The sequence below is a fragment of the Urocampus carinirostris genome, chromosome 3 (genome assembly GCF_059441175.1).
Source record: "Urocampus carinirostris isolate Australia breed hairy pipefish chromosome 3, RoL_Ucar_1.0, whole genome shotgun sequence".
Taxonomy (NCBI): Eukaryota; Metazoa; Chordata; class Actinopteri; order Syngnathiformes; family Syngnathidae; genus Urocampus; species Urocampus carinirostris.
Genome location: NC_142351.1, coordinates 40,762,048 through 40,776,711, shown reverse-complemented (window position 1 = coordinate 40,776,711; position 14,664 = coordinate 40,762,048). Strand labels below are relative to the sequence as shown.

Genomic DNA, 14,664 nt, shown 5'->3' with positions numbered 1-14,664 from the left:
GACCTTTTAGAAATAAAATACAATAAAATACATAACAACATTGTTTACTACAAGATCACGCGTGACAATCCAGTTAAAACATGTAACACTTAAAAGACAGAAATTGGAGAAAAAAGTGAGAGTGAATATGCAAAAATGTTTACAAGGTAATGCTTAAGGACGTCCTCTGCTCATGTTGTAAATGCATCAGAACAACAGCGCAAAGAAAAATAGTCCAATTACATCAGCAGCAACATAATTTCAAAATAAGAGCCAATGAAATAAATGATCTATTTATCCATATATATATATATATATATATATATATATATATATATATATATATATATATATATATATATATATATATATATATATATATCCATATGTAAACCCATCCATTATCTGCACCGCTTATCCTCAGTAGGGTTGCTGGGGTGCTGGAGCCCATCCGAGCTTTATTCGGGCAGTGGGCAGGGGACACCCGCAGGGCACACAACTCACTCACTCATTCACACCTAGGGACAATTTGGACCGGCCAATTAACCTGACATGCATGTCCTTGGAATGTGGAAGGAAACCTAATACCCCCAATAAGCAGGTTGCCGCCTTGCATGGCTGCACTGCCGCTATTGGTGTGTGAGTGTGTGTGTGAATGGGTGTGAAGCACATTGTAAAGCGCTTTGGGAAGTCTTCATTGACTTGAAAAGCGCTATATAAATGCAGACTATTTACCATTTTAACCGGAGTGCCCGGAGGAAACCCACACAAGCACGGGGAGTACATGCAAACTCCACTCAGGAAGGTTCGATCTCATGACCTCGGAACTTTGCCGCACATACGCTAACTACTGCATATATATATATATATATATATATATATATATATATATATATATATATATAATCATGTATATACGTGTGTGTGTGTATCCTTTTATAAGATGAGAACAATGTACCTTCTAATAATTTTCAATTAAAACCATTTTGTTTGATATTTGTGATTTGCTTCCTTTTATTTTAATTAACAAAGATATTTTCATTAGTCCTTATTCGTTATGCAATATTACTTAAATTCATCCTCTGTCCCCATTTTAAAAATGTATTTCTACCCTGTCATACATACAGTATTTAAGTACCTAAAAAAAGCATAGTTACTCTTTTGTAGTAGGGTAAATTGTATTTATTTTCAAAATAATACTAAATTAAAACTCACAATGAATCATAGGCAATTCATCCAATTCTTATGTTTTAACTTTTCTTCAAGGCTGTACGCCTTTAATTCAATTTATTTAAAACACATTTGACTATAGTACATAAGTAAATAAAGCATGATTAAAATAATTTCGTATGTCTGTGATTTTGAAATAATTTTATTAACGATTGGGGATAAACGACAAATTTCAGTGTACTCCATATTGTCATGGTTTTGGTTGTGTCAATTGTTATTATTAGTATTACCACTGATAAAACACAGACTGTTTAGCAGTTTATGGCATTTTATGCTGTTTAATAATATCTGTGTTGAGTAAGTGATATTTCTCCAGTTTGTAATTTAATTTTCTGATTTCATAGTTAAATATATGTAATTCACCCTGCTTCGCAGAAAAGCTTCAGAACCAGCAGTCAGACTGAATTACGACACACATAAATTTGTAAGAAAAAAATACTGAAGGATTAGCAGCTCGAAAATTAGTATAAAAGAATCTTAAGAATACCACTACTGTTTAAATTTTTTAAAAACATTTGGATTTAAACTGTAAAATGTCAAAACCAGAACAGGGGGTAGACCCAAACTCGCAACGTTTCACACCAAGCTTTATTGCGGAAGCGGAGAAGTCAGGCACGGAAAAACAAATGCCTGCGATTCAGTGATCGCTGGGCAGGAGAAGCAAGAAGCCCACGAGATCAGAGCGTGGTCGGAGGGTGGAAACGAGTTGAGCAGCCGGGACGGGAGATCGGAGCGGGGTCGGTGGACGGAAACAAGTCAGGCAGGCGGGACGGGAGATCGGCGCGTGCTCGGAGGAAAGAATCAAGTCTGGTAGCCGGAACGGGAGATCGGAGCGTGGTCAGCGGAAGGAATCAGGTCAGGTAGCCGGAGGCGATCGGGAAGCCAGGGGCAGAGAAGTAGGATACAAGATAGGATGGGACAGACGGGAGCAGAGTCAAAAAGTGCTTGCCTTGCATGTGCGGAGGTTCGCTGACGAAATGACAAGGACTGACTGAAAGTGTTGAATTTACATAGGAGGGGAACCAATCAGGAAAAGAGCAGCAGCTGGAGCCAAACGAGCAGGTCAGGGCAATGGGCAAATCATGACATCAAATTGATAATTCAACAAATAAAATAACCAATTATGTTACTTAGCACACAGACGCTGTCAGGACCAGAACGGAGACAGGATCCACTTGCGTGCGTTTCTCTTAGTTTTATTGGGAAGAAGGAAAAGGATAGTACACACGATCCATAGATCGCTGGCCGTGGGGAGCAGGTTGCTCAGACGCGTAAGTGGTATTTCCATGGCGAGCGATGGCGGTGTCGAGAGCGGAAAAAACAGATCAGTAGCCGGGACAGGGGAGTAAAAATCGTGGTCGAGATCAGAAAAGGCGTCGGAGCCGGGAAACAGACAGGAATCATAATAGAAGAGAGTCAGGGTCGAAAAGCTTGCCTAGCGTAAGCTGAGGTTTGCAGACGGACTGACAACCGGTGACAGGAAGACGGGGGTATGAAAAGTGACAGGTAGCCAATCAGTGTCTGAGGAAGTTGGTGCCAAAGTAGCAGGCTCAGGTGCCTCGCATCAGTAACCATGACAGACGGATTACTGAAGTTAAATGAGAAAGAACGTTAACACTGAATAAATGCAACTATTTAATGTATTTTCAATGTAGTATTTCCATGACGACGCAGCCTCACCTGACTGCACATCATCGCCTTGTACATACACTTTGGACGTTGCGAATACGCTTTTTTCCGTCTCATATTTCTGTGTGAATTGTTTTCTTTTAAAAGTTTCTTTTTTTGCCTTTGCTTAGTGGACTTATAAGTATTTAAGGCACCTTTATTATACATTTTGTGGAAAAGATCTTTGCATATATACAGTGCCTTGCCTTGATTAGTTTTCTCCTTGTTTAGAGTGGCGGCCAGGTCTTGGTAGGTTTGCTGAGGTTTTATTCTCTATTATCTACATTTTTGCTTGCACAGTGCTCTCGGAGATGTGTTAATGTTGCGAAGTCTCCTTGTATCCTGTTCCTGCTTAAAAAAAATTCCACTTCCTCCCGGACCTGCCTGGTGTGTTCTTTGCTCTTCATATTGCTAGTGTGTCCTTTCACAGACCTCCGAGCCAATTACAGAGAGTTCTGTCATTGTTGGTCATTTAGGTTGACAGTGGATCATTCAGAGGTCATCGGGGAATTTCTAAGTCAGCTGACTGAGTTGAGACAACAGGGGGGCAATCGTCTTCTTTTATTTTATTTTTTTTGTTTGTTTTAAATACAATTTAATATTTTGAAATAATTTAATTTCACTTCACGATTGTGTCTCACAAGTTGTTAACTTGTAGAAAATATTTTTAGTCTCTTAACTTTTAAGTCTGAAGCCTAAAATGAGGCAGTTAGACAAAAAGCTCTTGGGAATACTCACGCCAGGCACTGTATGTTGATGCTGCATTACTAGTGTGTCGGCCACATGCAGTCAGAATTTCCAATCAGATTATTGCCTGCATATAAATGTCCCCATTGAGTTTTTCCTACTTTTCCCGCATGTGACTCATGTGGGAGCTTTCTGGGTGAGACGACAGCTTCCCGTGGAAAACCACTAACAGGCACTTGTGTGCTTCTTGCAAGTGGTCTGGTCCGCAGCCCTCGTGTGATGTGTCCGCTGTGGTGGCAGGCTGCTAGTTTACTCTACTACTGTTGACTTTTCTGGCCCGCTATCCAGCCGCAGGACAAAATATGATTTATTTTAAGATTTATAAATGTTTGGGTCGTATTCGGGACGACACTGGTTGACCCCCTGAGATGCAGAACGGATTAACCGACATGACAACATTTGGAAATGCGAATGTGACACTTAATACACATGGAGCGCTGTAAGCAAAAATAATGGATTTGTGTTTTGACATGTAGATTCTAATGCCGAGCGAGCCACATTCAAAGCCAGGGTTGGGCAAACTTTTTGATTGGCGGGCTACATTTGGAAGAAAACTGACCTTGAGAAAGCTTTCCAAGCATGTTAGAATAAAGTAATAAATAGCATGAAGTCTTGTAACGGGAAGCACGGCGGCGCAGTGGTTAGCGCGTGTGCGGCGCAGTTATGAGGTCATGACATCGAAACTTCCTGTGTGGAGTTTGCATGTTCTCCCCATGCTTACATGGGTTTTCTCCAAAAATATACATGTCAGGTTAATTGGCCGGTTCAAATTGTCCTTGGTCTCCTACCAAGACTGCTGTGGATGCTAACAATCTATGAAATCTATATGACGACGGTTAAAGGAATTGAGAGGAGGGCAAAAAAACATCTCTGCAGGTGGCTAGGGATTCCACCAAACCTCACATCATTAGGGCTTTACATCAGGTCAAGGCAGCTGCAGTTTCCCCTGTCTTCGGTAGTTGAAGAGTTTAAGGTGGCCAAGTGTAGGGCTGTCATGATGCTCAAAGATTCCAGTGACGAGATGGTTAGGGACGCGGGCGTGATTCCAAGATCGAGGGGTAACTGGGCAGCAGACAGCCAAGTACATCAGGCAGAAGGCAGGCTGAGGTTGAAAGATGTCATCGGAAATGCATGCATAGGGTGTCAGGGACTAGGGTCTACTCATTTCCAGCAATGGTCAAAAGCTGATCCAAGGCAGAGGAGAGACCTTGTGCAGGCCGAGGTCCGTCAACTGGAGGAGGAAGGCAGGTGGTCCAGGGCGGTGGAGCTTGGAGTCCAAGGAGCCTGGACGAAGTGGGACCTACCAAAGTGAAAGATCACCTGGCCAGAACTCTGGAGGTTGGAACCATTCCGCATCTCTTTCTTGCTCCGGTCAGTGTACGACACCCTTCCAACACCAACCAACCTGTACAGGTGGGGGTTGAAAGAGAACCCACAGTGCAGGCTATGTGGTGGGAGAGGGACACTGGCGCATATTCTGGCAGGATGCCGGAATGCACTTAGCCAGGGCAGATACCGCTGGTTCAATGACGAGGTCCTCGATGCACTGGCTTACATCTTGGAGCAGGAAAGGCGGAAGAAGCACCAACCTCAACCCAGTCCAATACATTCCATCCAGTTCGTCAGGGAAGGGGAGAAACCAGAATCCTCCAAGAAGACCAAAAAGAGCCTCCTGCAAACAGCACCAGCGTGGCAGATGAGGGTAGACCTGGGAAGGAAATTACACTTTCCCCAGGTAGTCCAAACTTCCTTGAGGTCAGACATCGTGATTTGGTCAGAAGAGGCTCAAAAAAACCATCCTGTACAGTGGGAAGAAGGATGCAGCGAAGCCCATGAAAGAAAAAAACGCCAAAAATCAAGAACTGGTGGTCCAACAGTGCAGGGACAAGGGATGGCAGACCTGGTTATTCCCAGTGGAGGTTGGGTGCAGGGGCTTCCTAGCACAGTCTGTATGGGACACATTAACAGCTCTGGGAATAAGTGGAAGGGAGAGGAAAGCAGCTGCCCATTGGGTGGGGGAAGCAGCGGAGAGAGCCTCTTGCTGGAGAGAGGAGTTTAGCTGGGGACCAGGAGAAGACGGGCAGTGACTGGCCATCACTGCCGGCCCGCCAACTCGAGGGTGTTGTGGTTAAGGGTCCAAACGCCCAGTGACGGTTGGACACCACCTGACATCTTCTCCTGGTTGAAGGCTACAGTAACGGTTTGAGTGACTGCAAAAGTTGCACTGATTAGAAGTGTATGTAATAGTAGAAGTAGTTGTAGTAGTTAGGTGCCAATGAGCGAGTGAGTTGTCTGTCTCTGTGTGCCCTGCGACCGGCTGGCAACCAGTTCAGGATGTCCCCTGCCCACTGCCCAAAGGTAGCTGGGATGGGCTCCAGCACCCCCATTATATTTTGGTCGATGAAGACCATTTAACAAGGTTAGTTTTAAAACTATCTATCTATTTACCCTGGTCATATCCCTCGAGAGGGGTGGCAGACAGCAAGACAAACACATACACAAAAACAAAGAAAAGAAACAAGGAAAAAGTGGCAAAAAACACGCAAAATTTGACCATGGCCAACCCAAATGCCCAAACACCCAAACAGGTTAAGCACTTCGGCACCCAAATTGGTCATGCTTTCGTCCCTCTAGATGAAACGGGACACAAGAAAGACAATCAGAATTAAAGCAAGGTATGAACAATGTCCCTTTTTAATGCAGAAATACTTTTTTCCATGAATTATGATGAATACATGATGAAAAAATAGCAAGAAAAATAAAGCCAGCTATTTGAATGTTTGGGGCACTGGGGACAAGAGTGGTACCAAATTAGTACATTTCTATTAGTATTGTTTTTTTTTATAACTTTTTATTTATATTATCACAATATTTTTAACATTTGGCCAGCTGTATCATGAAGTCTGATTGCCTGAATAAGGCCCGCAGGCTGTAGTTTGCCCACCACTGTTCAAAGCCCCCAGAATAACAACATTGACGCGGATGTACACAATCAATTTAGATTTCGCGGATGTACACAATCAATTTAGATTTTATGACAAATCTGAATGAAATCTGTCACTTTTAGTGTGTGCAATATCTTTTATCGCTCTTTATTTTTTTTACAAGTGGTAAGAGCAATAAATCCGGCAATTTGTCAGCCGTATAAGAGCGTTTTTTTGTTAAAGCCAGAACAAAATGGTATTTAGTAGGCATGTTAATGTTTTGAAGATTTATTTGATATGTAAGTATATTGAACAACCACATAAATAAACATTTAGGTTTTTTCTGCCATTTTTTTCAAGACCTGGAAACAAGGGGACTGAATCTTCTTCTTTTTCCTCGCCTTATACCATCGTACCAGAAGTCTGCTCCCATACAGTCATGCGACATAGATCAAAGCGGCGCCCCCGAGGGCATCATGTTAATCTGTTAATAAACAACAAGGGAGACTGCTGGAAGTGTGAATTTCCCTACGGGGTTGAATAAAGCATCTATCTATCCGTCCGTCCGTCCGTCCGTCCGTCCGTCCGTCCGTCCGTCCGTCCGTCCGTCCGTCCATCTATCTATCTATCTATCTATCTATCTATCTATCTATCTATCTATCTATCTATCTATCTATCTATCTATCTATCTATCTATCTATCTATCTATCTATCTATCTATCTATCTATCTATCTATCTATCTATCTATCTATCTATCTATCTATCTATCTATCTATCTATCTATCTATCTATCTATCTATCTATCTATCTATCTATCTATCTATCTATCTATCTATCTATCTATCTATCTATCTATCTATCTATCTATCTATCTATCTATCTATCTATCTATCTATCTATCTACCCACCCAACCAATGTGTCACAACACCTGTCGTTGGAAGTCAATAGGTGACCAAACCCCCTAATTCTAACCCCTAATGCCGAGTGCCAAGCAGGGAGGCCATGGGTAACAATGTTGCAGGTTTGATTAAGCTGAGATTCGAACCCATGACATACCAGTCTCGGGGAGGGTGGCCGAACAAGGAGACTGAATGAATTGGCTTTGAGTTAAAGCTACCTGGAGTGAAGCAATTTATGGTCACACAAAATACTGACCAATTTGGAAATCAACCAAAAAAATTAAACCGTAAAAAGGCCTTATATTGAGGGCAGCCTAACTACAGTATGTCCAATAACTAAATTAAAAAACATTGGAAACAATATTTGAGATGCCTTCAGAATTCATACATTAAAAGAAATGTTTTTTAATATATATTTGGCTTGAGGAAAAAATGTATCATTATTATTAACAATCTAAATTTAAAGTAAAGGCTTTGAGGGGAATAGGCGCCACCATGCTGTACTTGCCCAGGACACTAAAAAGTTGTTCCTCGACGACCTAGGCAGGTAAGGGATCTGTTGATTTTATTTGAAATATATATGTATATCTTTGCTGTCATGTCTCCGAAATCTGTTTTTAAGTGGACAGTGTATATTGTTTAGTAGTAAATAATCTCAATTATTTAACAAAATAGAATAAAAACATTGAGTTGAAAAAATACGCAAACATGCATGAAGAATCATAGGAATGTGCATTTTTTCTAAAAACACCTGTAGGTTGAAACATTTGCATTTAATTTACAAAACATGAGCCTCACATGGAGGGAGCTGAGATAATTGTCCTCCATTTTGCTCCTACGTATATCCCCCAAAAAACAAAAACCTAGAGAAATGCCGGGCAACAATGAAGAAAAACGGTGCGTTTAGGTCTTTTTGAGTCCCTGTAGTTTGTGCTTTATATAGGGCATGTTTTCAATTGTGCTACACTAGACAGACACCTAGTTGTCGAAAAATCCACAGTGTCCCTCCCAGTGATGAAATGTAATTTGTTAAAAAAACAATGTTCATTCGAATAATCAGCAAAAAAAACATGAACTTATAAACTTGCATTTTTCTAGATATTTGTAGGGTGAAAATATTTGCATTTATTTTACGTAACATGAGGCTCACTTAGAACATGAACATTAACTGTTAAAGATGAGCACATATTTGTTATGCTGTTGAAACATAACGCAATGGGGGCTGCGTTGCGTAAAATAGAGCCCGATAGTTTTGAATGACAGCGCCATGACAACAGAACTGAAGAGAAAAGTACCATATTGCAACACCGATTTGAAAGTTTTATTTTTGTTGATAGTGGTTGCCACAGTACCGGACCAAATTTTGTTTGCTTGTTCTTGTTCCTTGAGGATTAAAGGAAACACATTGAACCTGATGATACGAAAAGAAAAGTATAACGTTTTTGATGGATAACTTCCACTGCTGTTCAATTTGTATTTAGAAATTGATAACTTGAATTTTTGTATTTGGTAAATATCCAATAATGTACTGTTTTTCCTCCCGTTACGTATTATTTTAAGACTGTTGTCAGAGACATGTTCTCTTCAAGGGCGTCATAAACATTTCCAGACAACACTGGGGTGTTTTATATTTAAAGCGCATGTGTTGTAGAAAAGAGCAGCTCGCAGTTTTCCTCAGTGCAGAATAACCCACACTGCAATGTTTCAATGTAGCAAAAAAGTAGCGGCTTGCAGTCCAGAATGTACAGTAATTTCAGGCGATTTGCTTTAGCAGACAATTTCCATACATTGCCTATTTCTAGTTTTGAATTTAGTTTATTTCACTAGGTTATAACGTTCACATTTCCTAGTTTTTACACATCTGGTGTTGTTTTCTTACAGCTTGCAGGGTCACTTTAGCACGCTTCCTCCAATTTTTGGAAAAGGTCCAAGTCTTGGTCTGCTCAGGTTACCGTTTCCTGTCACGAGCGGCGTGCGAGCGCCTCGTGGCTTGCAAGCGTGAGCTACAGCACAACAAGACGCGCTCACCTTACATAACGGATGCTCCCGACACAAATTACAAGTCTCTGTTGCCATGGTGACGGATATCCCAACAGACCTCCCTTGTTTTCCCAAAAAGGAACGACCTTGATTCATCTGAAAGCTGCGACTGGGTTTAAAAAAGGGAATTCAAATTGTGTATAAGAGTGAATTCCACATTAAGGTGGACCATAATGGAATGGACCTGTTTGCATATTAGGATGTAATGATGATTATACAACTGCGACGTGAGACATTGCAAGATAATGAAAGTTCTCATAGATATCTGCGACGGCGGCTGACCCTTCAACAATGAGGGGGGCCTATCCTAGCATATGTAGAAATACATGTAGAAATAAATAAACACCTACAAATATATGTCATATAAGGCAGCACGGCGATGCAGTGGTTAGCGCGTGTGTGGCACAGTTCTGTGGTCATGAGATCGAACCTTCCTGTGTGGAGTTTGCATGTTCTCCCCATCTTTGTGTAGGTTTCTTTCCACATCCCAAAAACATGCATGTCAGGTTAACTGGCCGGTTCAAATTGTCCCTCAGTGTGAATGAGCGAATGAGTTGTCTGTCACGGTGTGCCCTGCGACTGGCTGGGAACCAGTTCAGGGTGTCCCCTGCCCACTGCCTGAAGATAGCAGGGATGGGCTCCAGCACCCCCGCGACCCTACTGAGGAAAAGCGGTGCAGATAATGAATGAATTAATATGTCATATAAATAAATGAACAGATAAATAAATCACATAATACCTAAATATATGGCATAGATGCAATTTATGTATTTATTAATTGATGCATCTTGTCAAGTATTTTGATAATAGATTTTTATCAGTTTTGTCAATAATGAACGAATAAGTAAAATAATAATAATAATAATAATTTCCTTTGTATTGTCATTCTTTGTAACAATGTACACAGAACGAAATGTCGATACACCTGACCCGTTGTAGCGAGTCGATGCAGCCGCAGCCAGAGGGCGCCGCCATTATACCAATTAGGTATGTCTCGGTCGAGGCGCGAACCAGCGACCTCCCAGTCTCAAAGCGGGCACACTACCATCTAAGCTACTGAGCTGTTCTGCTCGTTTGACCTGCCCCCTTATTGAAATAACATTTTGTTGTTTTCAAATACACAACACACTACGTGACAAAATACCAGACAAGTTACACGACAAAATAAAGGGAAAAACACAGGACGAAATATGAGACAAAATACAAGACAGAATATGTAACATAATACGCAAAAAAAAAGTAGAAATCTATCTATCCATCTACCCTGGTCATATCCTTGGGAGGGGTGACCGACAGCAAGACAAAAGTAAAAATAAATATACTTATTTATATAGCGTATTTCAAGTCAAGAAGACCTCCCAAAGCGCTTTACAATGTGCTTCACACTTACCCATCCACACACAATCACACACCGATAGCAGTGTAAGCCATGCAAGACAACTACCTGCTTAAGTAAGCATTAGAAGATTCAGTGTCTTGCCCAAGGACACTTCAATATATAACACGGATAAGCCGGGAATCGAATCTCCGACCTCTTGATCCCAAGACAAGTGCTTTACCTCATGAGCTACTATCGCCCCATGCATAGTAAGCAGGCAAGTAAGTAAGCAAGCGCTCACATAGTAAGTCATTAAGTAAGCAAACACTTACATGGTAGGTAAGTAAGCAGGTACTTACATAGTAAGTGAGTAGGCAAGCACTTACATACTAAGTAAGTAAGCAAGTACTTACATAGTAAGTAAGTAAAGTAAGTACTTACATAGTAAGTAAGTAAGTAAGCAAATACTTACATAGTTAGTAAGTAAGTAAGTAAGTAAGTAAGTAAGTAAGTAAGTAAGTAAGTAAGTAAGTAAGTAAGTAAGTAAGTAAGTAAGTAAGTAAGTAAGTAAGTAAGTAAGTAAGGAAAGAAGGAAGGAAGGGAGGGAGGAGGGAAGGAAGGAAGGAAGGAAGGAAGGAAGGAAGGAAGGAAGGAAGGAAGAACTGACATAAGTAAATAAGTAAGTTAGTAATCAGGCAAGTAAATAAACAACCAATTGCACAGCAAAATACACAAAAAATCGACAACAACATCCGCAACCAAATAAATGACAAATAGACGACAAAATACTCAACATAGTACATGACAAAATACACAAGTTACATGACCAAAATAGGGAAAAACACAGTACAAAACCAGGACAAAATACAAGACAAAATACACAATAAAATTAGCAAAAAATGACAAAAATAACAACCAAATACTGTACGCGAAAAATCTGCAACAAAATCTGCAACCAAGAATAAAAGACAAAATACACGACAAAATATAGAGATTCATGGCAAATAAATGAAAAAAAATGCACAAATCTATGAATAAATTGCATTGCCAGTATGTCATATGTTTACATGATTTATGTGTATGGCATATATTTAAAGGTATTTTTTTATGTATACATTTCTTCTACATATGACCAGAATGGTTGTCCCTGTACCCTGTGGCTGAAAAATACATTCCAAATTAGATTGTGATGATATGCAATTTAACATATGACAGTAATCCCGACCCCTAAACAAGTGGGTGGTTGTGCATGAAGGTAAATCTAATAAATACAGTAGTAGAGAATTGCATTCATTGCATTGCAGCCCGCTTCATTTTGCTAGCTTTGTTTAAACACTGAGTTGCATAGCTTAGTTCTCAAACCGTATGTAAGTAATATGTATGTTTCTATAGGTGCAAACTGCAAAGATATTGTGAACATCCAATGAAATAAAACAGTACAAACTCGATTTAGCTCAAAGTCCGCATAGAAGAAAACACTCTGACGGTGGCGGGACTAGTACAATAAAGAGAAATAAAGAAAGAAAGAGGGATATAAATGCAGACCATTAGACCATTAGAGGGAAAGAGAAGGAAAGGGAGAGAGGGGGGGGAGAAAGAGAGAAAGAAAGAGGGAGAGAGACAAAGAGAGAAAGAGAGAAAGAGAAAAAGAGAAAAAGAAAGAAACATAGTAAGAAAGCAAGAAAGCAAGAAAGCAAGAAAGCAAGAAAGCAAGTAAGCAAGAAAGCAAGAAAGCAAGAAAGCAAGTAAGCAAGTAAGCAAGAAAGCAAGGAAGCAAGGAAGCAAGGAAGCAAGGAAGCAAGGAAGCAAGAAAGCAAGGAAGCGAGAAAGCAAGAAAGCAAGGAAGCAAAGAAAGAAAGAAAGAAAGAAAGAAAGAAAGAAAGAAAGAAAGAAAGAAAGAAAGAAAGAAAGAAAGAAAGAAAGAAAGAAAGAAAGAAAGAAAGAAAGAAAGAAAGATACAGGCAGAAAGAAAAGTTAAATTAGGAGACAGAGAGAGGGAATGTTAATGAAAGACAGGTAGAGAGTGCTCAAAAGAGAGAAGAGAAGAAAAGAGAAAGACTGTGACATAGCGGAAGGAAAAAAGAAAGAGAGAGAGGGGGAGGAGAGAGAGAAAGATGAAAAGAAACTAAAAAAACTTCATTGAAAAAACAACTGGGATTCTAGTCCATCCATCCATTATCTGTATCGCTTTCCATTGCATTCCATCCTTTTGATTTTCATTTAGGAATAAATATATGAAATAAATATGTAATACATATATTAAAAAATACATAGATAAATATACATGCATACTTCTACATGTAATATTTCTTTATATTCGTTTTTGAATAGATTGGTTTCATCAAAATGGTTTTCAGACTCAATTAAATCAAAATACTGTAATATCCCTATTTAAAGCACTAAATCTGATATTTGGTTTTGTAGTATTGTTGTAGCTGTACTTTGGTTTAGTTGTTTTATGGTAACTGTACTTTTAAGTATTTTGTAGAATTTTTGCCGTCTGACTTTTGTAGTCTTTTATTAGTTTATTCATTAATTTTATTGTTTATTTTTTGTAATTTTTTTAGAATCTATGCGTAAGATTTAAAAATATATATATATTTCTATAGTAAAATTTTTGTAGTATATCTGTATTTCCATTGTTTATATTTTTTTGTATATCTGAAGTATTTTTGTAGTATTCATGTTTGTGTCATGGTATTTTTGTATTATAGTAGTATTGTCTTATATGTCTTTTTTTTCTTTTTAGAATGAAAGCAGAACTATTAAGTCCCTGTTTTTAAGCATCTACGTTTACTTTCGTGGTAATTTTGTAATATTTTGTAGTAGCATTTTTGTAGTATAGTATTACTCTAGTGGTATGATTGTAGTATTGCAATAGAAGTGTTTTTTGAAGTATTTCCAAAGTATTTTTTAGGCATTTTCATAGCAGTAATTTTGCAGAATTTCACAGTTTTTTGTAGTATTACTGTAGTTGTATTTTTGCAGAATGTATCATGAAATATTTTTGTAGTGATATTTTTGTATTATAGTATTGCAGTAGTAGTATTTTTGTAATATGTCTAAAGTATTTTTTCTTATTAGAATGAAAGCAAAACCTTCCGGTTGCTGATTTTAAGCAATACGTTTTATATTTAGTTTTGTGGTTATTTTTAGTATTTTTGTCGTATTATTTTTGTCAGAGACACACAGAAGGACAAAGTTGGCACCCAAAAACCTTTTTATTGGTTGTACTTCATTTAATATTGTATGTATTGTCATTATATTTTGACTGTTTTTATTTGGCGGGCAGGACGAAAAAGCTTAAAGGTCCATAGTTTGCCCACATCTGCACTAGTGGTCAAAAATTACATAATGTCCTTGAAAATATTGTTTGAATACAAGTCGAGTGAATACGCAATAAACGCATATGAAAACTAAATCATGGTTGATTGTTTCCCCCTATTTTAAAATGCTGTATGTAAGGTTAACGTGGACAACAATAATATTAAATATCCCGTTTATGTTTTTCGGGGTCTTAAAGGAAAATGAACTGGATAAGGGTAAGAGGTTGAGAATATGAAGAAATGGATGTGATACATTTTCACTTCTTCCCATCATTGTTTTAGAACCATGAATCTCTTATTTCTGCTGTCCATGATTTAATCAACATAAGGTGTATAATAATCATAGTAATCGTGATAATATTATTATTGATAATAATTATAATAAATTTTATTACGAGGCCCCTTAAGACACCCAAGACACAGAATAAAGGGCAGTCATGAAACATGAATATTAATACTACAATGTTTTTTTTAAACATCAAAATAAACATTTTTAAGATAATAAAAATCACGTGGAGAAAAAAAACGGAA

General features: G+C 38.8%; 1 protein-coding gene across 2 annotated transcripts in view; it reads right to left on the bottom strand.

Annotated features, from left to right (window-relative positions):
• aamp (angio associated migratory cell protein) overlaps nucleotides 1-14,664 on the bottom strand; it is a 30,538-nt gene that overhangs the window by 14,793 nt on the left and 1,081 nt on the right. The window lies entirely within an intron of this gene.